Here is a 13,049-nt window from a genome sequence, read left to right as displayed (position 1 = left end):
TTAAAAATGGAACTCACGTTTGATAATATTTTTAATATGAACTGTATTCGCGTTTTTAAAGTTTATTGTCACAAAAGTGACATGCAAAACCCTATTACTAAGCTCATTTGACATTTATTGCACACGATATCTGCGATGGTTACGTGCTATCCGTATTTCCATTACGATCTCCAATTCTCCCTCAATTGCTCAAAGGTTAACTGGAAGAGTTCCTGGAAGTTCGCCTTTGTACTAAATGACGAATGTTATTTTTTCTGTTTTGTTTTGATTTTTGTACAATAAAGTGTTTTACTACTACTTACGACTACTACTACTACTACGATCCGATAACCCAAAAAACTTATGCTTCCCCGAATATGCCCTCTCCTACAACAAAAACAAAAGTCACTTTTATAGTATACCCTCTATATTATAGTCAGCAGCCATATTTCCTAAGCGGGCGAGGTGTTCAAAATGATCTTGACGCGACTTTATTGTTAAGAGAATAAGAACGCGTCAAGGTGATTTTGAACACTTGGCCCGCTTAGCAACTTCTGCTGCTGAATGTAGTATGACATGCTTAATATGCTAGAGGAAGCAGTAATAGGATTCCGTTCGTCACCTTTGGGATGAAGAATCCTATAAAAGATACCTATATAGAACAGAACAAAGGCCATTAAAGTTGCTAGTAGGTAATACTTAAAATCTATAACCTTTGCTCTAGAGCTCACGCTGCCATCGCCGCCGGATTCATTAAAACCGGATCGCGTTCTGCCTACAGCGAAAAAAGACTTTGCAGAGTGGTTATCCCGCTGCTCGCTTTCATACTACATTTGAGTATTCCATCCAAATTAACCATTATTTAGTTAAACCTTGTGATCTGTCACAACTTTCGATCACAGTTATGCTAACTTCTTTAGGGTAAACCCTCACGGACGGTCGGTCTACGTGAAAGTAGGCCTGATCGTAAAAATTGGTTTGGTTGTATTGTAGGCGCAATCTGCATCAACATCGATGACTAGGTTTTACCCACAGAGCATCAATATTTATATGCATACCTAACTCTAATAAGCGCATTGCTTTACATTGCGGGCCGAATTATTTTGTATGGTTAATATTTTCATTGTATTTTTAAGCAAAATGTATCTCAATATACTAAGGTCCTATACCCACCGTTTAAATATTTCCGTATTGGATTTACACACTGTAATAATATAACAATTTGTTAAAGTTATGATCTTGTCATGAAACGACTCACAGTTGCATAATTGATAAGATAAATCAGAATCGACCGTCTTTACAAGTTTTTAATTTCAAAATCGATCTACACAAGAACAGCTGAGGGCGTGCGCTTTGATATTGTACTTATCCGCTTTTTGATACATACTAAATACTAAACCTACTTACTTTACTTTACTTACCAACTACTAAAGTGAACACACACACACACACACACACACACGTAGATTGTAATTTAGTTCTATACCCAGTTTTAGTTCTTAAGATACTCAATGTAACATAGTTATACTAATTTTCATATTATAATGCATTACAATGTTCTAATTAGTTACCAATTAACAATTGGAAGAGCGAGGCTTTCTGATACAGGTACACTATACATAATAGAAGGTCTCGACCCCTTGTATTATGTATTACTCTCATCATCAAAATTTAAGAGCATGGCTCTTGTCGGTGGAGTATGCGCCAGTTTTCGCGGTCCTCGGCCAGGTTTTTTAGGTCCCTGTAAGACATGACATTTGCTTTTGCTCTTTGTTGTTGTGTATAGCTTGCTCGTAGTTTTCCTCTTCCTCTCCTAGCTTCAATGTATTACTCTAGTTTGAATGAAATAATTTATATAAAATACTCCGTAAAAATCCATAGATCTAAAGAGCATTGGAATTGGGTCAAAGTGAAGGACTCTTGCCGCCAATACGTGCACCCTCGAGAGCTTTGATCACATTACTCACAATCAGGAACACAACAGTACCATTCCTTGGATATCGTGACATTTCGTCGTCATAGACACTCTGACATTTTTTATGCACTTGGCCATTGGCACAGAATAACTAATAGTACTACCGCCATTGGGTCGTATTCAGGTCGTATCAGCAGGGAGCTTAGGGTTTGGCTTTCGCAAGTCCCAGTAGGTATTCCAAATAATTCACACTGAATGTATTCATGTATTAGGTGACACACAGCTTTAACGTTTCATCGACTAGTATTACTTTATTATAATAATATTCCGCTTGAGCTTCTAACAAGCCGACATTAAGAGAGCGCTTATTAAGCCTTAGAGATGTAAGTAAGGTAAACGTACTAGTGCTCGACATGCTAATGCCCAATAGATGACACCTTGCTGTCACCTCTATTGACAATGACTTAAGTTTCAAGATGACATGTACTGGGACCGCGTCGAGCACCAGTACGTTTACCTAATCCTCATCAACTACATTATTTTTTAAATCCGCCCCATAACGTAAGTAAAGACAATGGTAGGTACTGATCATAAAAGCACACGCGAGTGTAACCGCACATAGAGCAATTATTACATAATATACATACCTATATATATACCTATCATAATTTTCACTGTTGATATGAGCGTAATTAAATTGAAAATTGCGACAGTTTCAGTTAATTAACTTTACTTCAGTATTCCAACACCTACTCCCGAAGCGAGTTCATGGCAACAAACTTGTAAATGCGTAGGTATAACATTTTCATTGTGTACAAATTACGTTCAGTTTTGTGGAAATACACCATAACGATATTATGTTTTTGACAGAGGATTTCATTCTTTATTTATTTAGTTACATACTTATTATTAATATTTACAGTAAATATATATGTATGTTGACTATGTAAAGATTCTTGACAGAAAAACTCTAATTGGTATTCCAAGTCATTGTTTATTTTCTACAAATCATGATATTTTTTCTTCCTTTTTTATATCATAAAGTACCTTTTTATCAAACACGCGAAATCTGACCCTCAACAATATTCAGGAGGCCGAGTTTTGTGCTCAAAATGTAAAATTTACATAGATTTGCATATTTATTATAAAACTGTTTTTTCTCCAGGAGAATTGGCAAGGGGAAATTGGGAAACCTGAGACATAATCTCGTGATTATGTATCTACAGCCTTAGGTAGGTATTTTATCTTATCGCATATCTTACCTTAGCGACGCAATAATCTTATATTTAATAATTATCTCTGGCAGTTTCATGGTCTCACCAAATTCACTCGACCCTTGCTAAAACCCAGTTTCAGGGTAGGTTTCCGGAGGCTAACGGTATTTACCCAGAAGAATTTGAAACCCTTAGTTACTCGATAAAGGTTCAGAATATACTTTGGAATATGTACCTACTTTAATACTTTTTTGCGAGATTTTGCGTTTTAAGGTTATACATTTAACGTTAAGGAGATGACATTATGAAAACTCTCGTTTCGTCGTGTCTCGGGCCTTGTCACTGTCAAAAAACGACATACCCAATACCCTAAGGCTTTTAAATTTACTATCTACTATTAACTAATCTCTACTAATACATACCTTATTACTGAGTAAGTAGGATACATGATTCTGCATCGCATTTTGTAACGCAACGTTTACCAAATATTACTAGGAAATAAGTAAACGTTAACAAATCGAATAGTAATTCTTTCATATACTCGTAGCCGTAGCACTTACGAGTAAATGGAAAGTATTACGTCATCCTCAAAGGATCGATAATACTTGCTAATGTTTTTTATGTGTATTGTGTGTAGCGTATAAATACTCACATTAAGGCTCTTTGCAAAGCTATTGTGTGACGAAATGGGCAATTTATTCACTTACGTATTTCGATCATATCATATAAGTTAATGATTAACGCAACTTCAAAACCTAAACGGATGAAGGTATACACTTTTTGATATTGTTACTGTTTTTTATTTGGCATGAAACGATTATAAAATTTAACTATTTATTTTCTGACTAATGATATTCTTAGAGCGTTTTCACATTGTCCGATCCGATATCGGATGTAGGATCCTACATCCACGTAGTCAGGCTGCGGGGGCGCCCCCGGGCGCCGTCTTTAGCGGTCACGCACACTAGAATTAAACATTAGGCCTACACATACGCACACAAACAAATATTATCCGTCCGACAGCTGACGGGGGGCTCCGACATGGCTGAATTTATCGGAAGAGCTTTTCCGATATCGGATATCGGAAGGCGACTATGAAAAAAACACCTGCAAAAGAGTGTCATAATTATGGCATCAAGTCCTTTTTCGCGTTATGTATCGTTTTTAGTAATAACTATTTATGAAAACATAAATACAGAAAGACACATATGTCTGACATTTTACATTCATCCGACATCGACAATATGAAAACGCTCTTAGTGGGATTTCTAGTAGAAAGAAGCTAAGCTTTCTCACCAGGCTCATATTTCCCTTTCTACTTACATACAGAACGTAATACATATTTAATCAGCTTGATGCAACCAAGCCTTCGGCCAGTCCGGAGCTGACCATAAAAACTTCTTACCAACAGCCTCAGTTACACGATAGACCTATGTATAATCGTCCAACAAGTGACTTCACCAACGGCTTAGCACTAAGTAAAAAATTTAACTAGGCCAGAAGTGGTAATTTCATAAACAATTAAACAGACGACGACTGCTGTGGGCGTGCGTGATGATGGCTACTCATATTCGGACACGCAAAGCATTTTACGTTGCGTTTTGTATGGCAGTCGATACGAAGGATAGACACTCTTTTTAATTTTACAGCCAAATGTGGCGTTGTAGGAATGTGACCTTTAATATTAATTTGGTATTTTAATAATAAAACCATATACAAAGGAACTGGAACCTCTGCAACAGGAATTTTATAAAGGGATAATTTTAGTTAGTTCATATCATAACTAGTTCACTTTTTTTTAATCATGGTACATATTTAAGAAATATACTGGTTTACCTTGAAGGGAATTTTTGGTTAAATCGGGAAATAACATTTTATTACATGTTAACGAGGACTTGGCCTTATCATCCTATGAAAGTTCATATTTAACATACTCGTACATAAACATGTTATAGGTACATACTTTGAAATCAAAACGGGGTTTTCGTTAGTAAGTTGCACTTGAACTGAATATTTTGGCAGTGGAAAAGTTTTCTGACAACGTATTTGTACTAACTAAACACCTACTACTAACAGTTCAAATAATTATTCGTTGTGATGAATATTAACTGTAAAATAATTATTAAATAGTATATTGCGTTGAAAATGTAAGCGTATAATTGATACCAGTATTACACATTACCCACCGATACATTATCTACTCACACCACACCCGAGAGTGCTAAATACAATATGTCTCTAATACCCGAGCATAGAACTAAATACTTGCGCGCATACAAATAGATACATTATTTTGTCCCAGCCCTTCGGTTTGGGACATATGTACTCGTGTATCTCCGATACGGGTGTATTTCCAAATCTACTGTTTCCTATTTTGAATGCTATATTAATATATATTCATTACAGAGTGTTTTTTAGTCACCTGCAATATTAATGTACGGGGTGAATATAGGTCATACGGAACAACTTTTATGCAACCAACCTCGAAATCACGAAAAAAAATTTGATGTTCATACATTTTGGCTAGTCTGATGTTGATATTTTGTATTCGCGAGACAATCTTGACAAAAAAGTTGCTACCTGTGTGCAAATTGTATTTACAATAGAAAACCATTTTATTAGTACATGGTTTGACTCATAGGACTTGCATGATGGCGTTTACCGCTTATCTTATCTTATCTTATTGTTTTCGGGGGCCCTTGCGGATACACTTCGACCCATAGGGATCTTTTGTGCTATTACCCCCTATTAGAAAAAATCCGTCAACTACTCAAGAGCTTTTTCCACCATATCCATGTGTCGGATGATGGTGCTCATGGGTAGCGTTTTGAAGTCTTTTGGTTCCAGGTATCTTGCTCCAAAGTCCTTCATTCTTTGTCTGGCGAGGGCGTGACATTCACTCATTAAGTGTTTCACTGTCTCATCCTCTTCGCCACACATACGACAATCGGTGTTGTCAGAGTGTCCCATCTTGACCAGAATTCCTTTGACCCCGTAATGGCAGGTTAACACCCCCGTTATGATTTAGAGTTGTCTTTTGCTAAGTTTCCAAAGCTTTTTGCTCCAGTCGGAGTCTACTCCTTGCATAAAGAGCTTTGCATGCTTTAGACCCGTCAGACTGTCCCATTCTTCCTGATGCTTGGTCTTGGTGTGGTCTTTAATAGCCGTTGAGATGGTTCCCTGTGAGAGCCCCACGAATGGTTCCGGACCTATAAGGTTACTTACAGATCCGGCTCTGGCAAGTTCATCTGCATTTTTATTGCCTATGAATCCCTCGTGCCCTGGGATGCATACCAGTTGCACTCTGTTTTGCCATTCAAGCTGGTTCAGAGCTTGGACGCCATTATATACCAGTCTAGAGTCCACTCTGGGCGCTTCAAGCGCTTTGAGTGCTGCCTGACTGTCGCTGAGTATTTATAGATATTATAGGCGTTTACCGCTGACATAAATCATTCGTTTCTTTTTAACTATTTAGTGTGCTCGACGGCCCGAAATGGTTTAAGTCAAGATAGACGGAATTCAATTAAACTGGGTACATTGGAAAATAAAATTAAAGTGATAGTTAATATATCAAATGAGGCGAACACATATGAAAATTAATTTGATACATAAGTAAATCGACTTTCGGTATCTGCGAAATGGCCTAATTACATTCACTTAAATTAATTACAGTTAAATTAAATACACAGTAATTAATTAAAGAGCTTGATTATTGTAATTAATAAAAATTAGCCTTGTTTATGGATACAAATGATCTTGTAAAAGTATATCGTAAACTCCGGGGTATGTTGATTTTTATCAGCCAGGCTAGACTTAAAAAAAGCAGTATTAAGTACCTCTAATTATTAAAATATTGAATATTGGTATTAATAGGTACCTATTACAGATATACAGTAAGAGTTACGTTTTGTTCTATGCAAATTTTAGGGGTATCAAGTGCAATAAATACGTAAGATCAATGTGGCTAATTCCGTCATAGGGACTATTCCGTCTACTAGCGTTTTTCGCGAACAACGAACAACATTGATAATGTCGTCGACAAAGCAACGATTGCTTTTAGTTTCAGCAATCAAAAACAAATGTTTTTTTTTCTACGATTGAAAATCAAAGAAATATACGCTCGTGAACAGAATAGCTATGACGGAATTAGCCACATTGATATTATGTTGTAGAAACATGAAATTCTACCTCCATCCTAACTTTCACTTACTTGCTAGCGAACAATAACGAATTGGTACTTCAAATTGTTTTCAAAACTCGATGAAACCTGTCGACTTGAAAGGTCAAGCATTTGCATAAAATCTTTAACTACTATTATTGCGTTAGACCCTCAGTATTACGTCGGTCCCAAAGGCTTTGACGCTCTACATGGCTCCCAACACAAGTTTAATATATACCATCGTTCATATTGCTCCATAAATTCAAATAATTTGGACATGAGCATTGAGCAGCCATTAACAAAAGTGCCTATTTTTTAAATCTTCTAACGTTATAGCGCTTTTGTGACATTCGATCAAAATTATCTACACACGTAGTTGTGAAACAAAGTTAAAAGAACTGGCGACGCAGCAGAGTTTTAACATGAACTACTTAAATTCGATCATGGACTACTTGCCACAAATACACCTCAAATCGTTATTGACATTATTTATAGTAGAGTCTACAAATCGTGACTTTATCAATTCAGTGACTGAATGATAATAATATTACCTACCTATGTAGTCAACACCAGGTGTTATAGAACATCTTTTTCAAATAAACCCTAATTCTACCTTTTTAAAATAACGCTTAATTACCTAGGTACCGAAACAAAAATAGATGTTTAAATAAGTAACTACTTATAAACTACCTAGTTTGAACTTTCAAGCTCAGGGGCTATTGAAATAATAAAAGAGGTCATTAAAAAACTGAAACTCATTACAGCTGCGTATACTAACGCTCACCCCCACATGCAAGCCTAGTCATTAATAACGTTCGTGCCAACTAATCCAGTCGCTTTTTGCGTATGGATATATCGTACAAAATATTTCTCACGATTCAGGTCACCGCTAGATGGTAAACCACATATTTTAGCAAAACTAGGTACCTATTTAACCTATTTAATATTTATGGTGTGCTGTCTACATAACAACCTTATATTCTGATTTAGCAATTGAAGTCAAACAATCTGTTTCCAGATTTATATACAGATAGTGTGAGTATTGTTATTTAGATAGATAGAGATTTAGTCATATTTTTTAGTTGGATGTCTACCACCATTCAATTTTGTTCAGTATTTATCTGAAACCCGTTTACCGATCTCCTATGAAGTTAACATTAGCCGCTGCGTTACTGTAGCGGCAATACGGCTGTGACGTTGATGCAGGCGCTGTCACCGTCAATTACCTTGAGAAAATGAGTGACGTTCGTCGCCGCATTACTGCAGTCTGACACTCTTTTTCTCAAGAAAATTGACAGTCATAGCGCCCGGGGCACCCCTGCAACAGCAATACAGCTGCAGTTGCCATCCGAATCTCACCTTAAGACTGTGATTTAAGGAGTTTTTTTATCCCTTTAGTTGTAAACTTGGAGTTGCGTGACGCCATTATACAGGAGTCATTGTCTAAAAAGTAGTAAAGTAAATAGCGGTAACCTTTGTTCATTGCAGTAATTTAAATATAATAAATAAATAAATATTTGGGGGCAATCTTACACAGACCGACCTAGCCCTAAACTAAGCAAAACTTGTACTGTGGGGAGTTGGGGACTAAGCGATGATAAACATACATAATTAAATAGCCATATTACAACCAGCCATAACTCAGAAATAAATATTAGAGATAAACATACAAATAACTGCATTCGCCGATATTACTTTTCAAATCCAGGGCATATTGGTATATTTTTAAACCCTTCTCAGGCGGTTCGATATAATTCCGTATTACTTTGAATTAATCAGAACAAGCTTTGAGCTTGCAGTTTGCAGTTTGTAACTGCTATTATATCAATCATAGGACAATCGAATTAGATCCAAAAATAGCGGTTTGAGGAATTATTCTCAGCAAGCTGGAAATCGTTTTAATAATTTCATTCGGTCCTAAATGCGAGTAATCGGAATAAATAATAAGCTAAGAATTAGATCTGGATTAGATATGGATCTGATCTGTCAGTGTCAAAATTGACGTTTTTGGTTGAAGAAATGTTCCAAAAATAGCGTTTTGAGGAATTATTTTCCAGCAAGCTGGAAATCGTTTTAATAATTTCATTCGGTCCTAAATGCGAGTATTCGGAGTAAATAATAAGCTAAGAATCTGGATTAGATATGGATCTGATCTGTCAGTGTCAAAAGTGACGTTTTTGGTTGAAGAAATATCACTTTTGACACTGACAGATCAGATCAGATCCATATCCAATCCAGTACGGTTATTATTATTTTTGTCATGGATTCTACTGAGCTGGGCAGCTGGTGCCCTTTGCTCTTTAGATGGCTTGAGCGTCAAGTGCACGAGAGGTACACTGAGCTGTCTTAAAACTATTTAAAATTATATATACATTTTTAACTTAAGGTCGATGCCCCCTTTGAATTCCCGAGCCTTAAGGGCTCATGGTAATAATTCAAAGGGGTCATCGAGAGGAATTTGTACAATATTTTGGACTCCACTAGCTGGAAGATTTGTGTCTTTTGGGTTACATTTAGAATCTTTTGGCTTTTTCTGCCACTTTTTGACCCTGGATTTACAGAGTACCCTAAATGGGTACTAGGAGCTGTTGGAGTGTTACCTGGAGCGCCAGTAGTGCTGAGTAACAGAGGGGTGGATGAGAGGGTTTGGGGGGAGTTTGTGGGATGGTTAGTATCCAGTACGGATATGATGGTCGTTCTTATCTACGTGACAGCGTGATAAATTTCTATCCCACGGTGTTAAAAAGTGACAGTTATTTTATCACATGCATAAAGATGGATAAAGCCGGCAGATCTACTAAGTAATTCTTAACCTGTTATTAAAATCAGAATACACCTGATACTTTATATAAAGTTTTAATTATAATTATACTTATGACCACTATTTGCATTCATTGCATTCATTTAGTAGAGGGTAGAGTATCATGCGATCATTATGTTGTTATAGAGTATGACAGGCCAATTGATGTAATTTAGTTATCGTGCGTCTTGCTCGCGCTAATACTCGTACATGTACGGACAAGTACGAGCGAAATGCACGATAAATAAATGATTAATGATGAATAAAATCATTTAGATATCATTCTGATGTCAATGTACCTACCTTCGAATTGGCCGAAATACCAGAAAATGTTTGTCCACTTCATTTCAATGCGCACATTTTTGACGAACGGCGCGATTCGGGAAATGAATTAGAGATTCACTAGATATGAAATAGTAAAGATATGTGACGTTCCACGGCAAAAGATACCTTATGGCGACCGCAATATTATTGGAGCAGCGTTAAAAATAGCGTAAGCGCCAACCGCCATAAGGTATCTTTTGCCGTGGAACGTCACATATCTTTACTATTTCATATCTAGTGAATCCCTAATTCATTTCCCGAATTGCGCCGGAAGTATTACCATCATTCTGTAATTATGTCAAAAGAAATTGGGTGGCCGTAACGCTGGATTATAATAAACACTGTTGAGTTGATACAAGGTTGAGGAAGCAATAAGAGTAATTTATGGAAACAGTCGATAAACATGAGGTAGGTACTTTAGTACTCACTTGTATAACGTATTTTTGAGACGCATTATACATATTATAAATACTCCAATCAGTTAAATGATCAATTTTCCACTTTGACTTACATTTCCAACTAAAAATATTATATTCTTCAAAACTGTAACTGTATGCGCAAGTACCTATAAATAAAAATACTAAAATGAAGACTCACCTATACGTCAAACATCCATTTGTCACTTCACTATTAATCGTACACTACTTACAATAACTTTATGAATAAAATGTTAAACTTTAAAACTTATCCTAAAGTTAACTACCACTCACTAGAATTAAACAATATTGTTTTTGTTTATTGCAATTATAGTCATGGTTTCATAACATCCGTCCTTATTATTTATACATGAGTACATGAGACAGGTGCAACTCGCGCGGAAATTCCTGCCTAAACCAGTACGGATCGGTTGGAACAGGTTGGAACTGGTCGGCGTGCGGCCAATTACTGAGGAAAGCACGCAAGTCCGCGTCAAAGGTGATGGTGCGCATGCTCTGAGACGATTGACACTCGTCGAGCTTATGTGAAATGTTATAGAAAAATTCTTAGTTACTTTTAACTTTTGTTTCGACTAAAATAAAATTGGTATCTTTGAAACAAATTAAGAATAATATCTTATAATATCTTCATAATATCTTTTGAATCATTTATTTTGGACTTGAAATAAGTACAGATATTAATATCATATTTTAAGAACGTACCTATAATTATGGCATGGGTTTTAATCCAGTAACTTTGTCGCCTGAAAGTACGGAGTTCGTTTGCGTCAAATCCAGTAGTTCTGATTTTTTGCTGACTTGTTTATGATGTTGGGCTAATGAATAATCTAAGTTTGTGACCTCGAGCGCTGAACGCAACTTTGTCAAATATCGAAAAAAAAAAACGATTAATGATTTTAATCAATAATTACTCTACTTTTTTAGTTCGTTCATAATGTAAGCCTTTCGGCACTATTTTTGCTACAATAATAAGGCGAACATTATCAAAAAGTGTTACCGTGAAATTATCGCTAAAAACACTGTACTAAAACTACAAAACGACGTTGTCCTTATCTTTATTTTTCAGTGACTTAAGCAGCACCATAACAACATAAAGTTGGTACGAGCACACAAATCATTGCTCCAGTGTGCTACGACGCTACGAGTGTTATTGCTACGCCGTAGTCTAAAGCAATGTTTTTTCTACCGCATAGTAAAGAATGGGGGCCGCTGGAAATAACGTAGTAACAATTTTAGTTTTGGAGCAAACTGGCGATGAAATACCGACAGGCTAACGAACAAAGAGACGGACAGACTGAGGTAAATACGAAACTATAAAGAACCTTAAAAAAAATATATATTTTTTACTTGAAATTCCACCAGGAATACCTACGTTATTAAAATAGATTATACGCACGGTTCGTAGGTACCCACTGTGTAAAAGAATAAATAATAATGTTGATTGATTTTGATAAATATTTCCACTTGATATTTGATGCGTAAAAATTGTTTAAAGTGGGCGGCCCTTAAAATAATTTAGTAAAAAAACTTGGATGTCAACATAGCTTTGACTTTTTTTATATCGGGTCATTGCGCCAGTTTACCGCCCAGTGCCTTTTCCCGTTCACTTGGCGCAGTTGCTACAAAGAATTGCGTATCATTTGAATATACAAGTATATATTCAAATTATACGCAATTCTGTAGCAATTAGATACGCCGAGTAGACGGAAACAGGCACTGGACGGTAAACTGATGCAATGACCCTATAATTGGATTAATAGAAACTGCTGGTATTGTATATCACTAATGCATGAGTCATGCATGCATTCATACAAAACATTCTTCGGAAATATCAGAAAATATGTGCATAACTTCGAAAATGGAGTAATCAGAAATCAAATATAAGTGCAAACTGAAGACTTGCAGCCATATTCGAACTTTAAGATACGTCAAATAATAGATATGGAAACGATATGGATCGGATATGTCAGTGTCAAACAAGTGTCACAAGTGAGGTTTCTACAAACAAACGTCACTTTTGACAGTAATATTGCTACCATATAATTATTGATATATTATGTCATAGATGTATATTAATTCAAAGATAACCAAAAAATTATAAACTATAATTAATAACTACTTAAAGCTACAACTAACTACAACATAAACTAAAATTATAAATAAAAACTGGCTCCAGCTCGGTGCCTTTGGGCAGGGTGCCAAGAAGGCTGGCGGCATTGCC

General features: G+C 36.1%; 1 protein-coding gene across 3 annotated transcripts in view; it reads right to left on the bottom strand.

Moving 5' to 3' along the window:
• LOC134806791 (nephrin-like) overlaps positions 1-11,178 on the bottom strand; it is a 174,829-nt gene extending 163,651 nt beyond the window's left edge. For all 3 annotated transcript variants that reach the window (XM_063780148.1, XM_063780149.1, XM_063780150.1), the window contains exon 1: positions 10,989-11,178. The gene's annotated coding sequence lies outside the window, so the exon portion shown is untranslated. The remainder of the gene's footprint in view (positions 1-10,988) is intronic.
• Positions 11,179-13,049: the final 1,871 nt, after the last annotated feature.

This window comes from Cydia splendana, chromosome 3, assembly GCF_910591565.1.
Source record: "Cydia splendana chromosome 3, ilCydSple1.2, whole genome shotgun sequence".
Taxonomy (NCBI): Eukaryota; Metazoa; Arthropoda; class Insecta; order Lepidoptera; family Tortricidae; genus Cydia; species Cydia splendana.
This window is presented reverse-complemented; position numbering and strand designations above follow the sequence as displayed.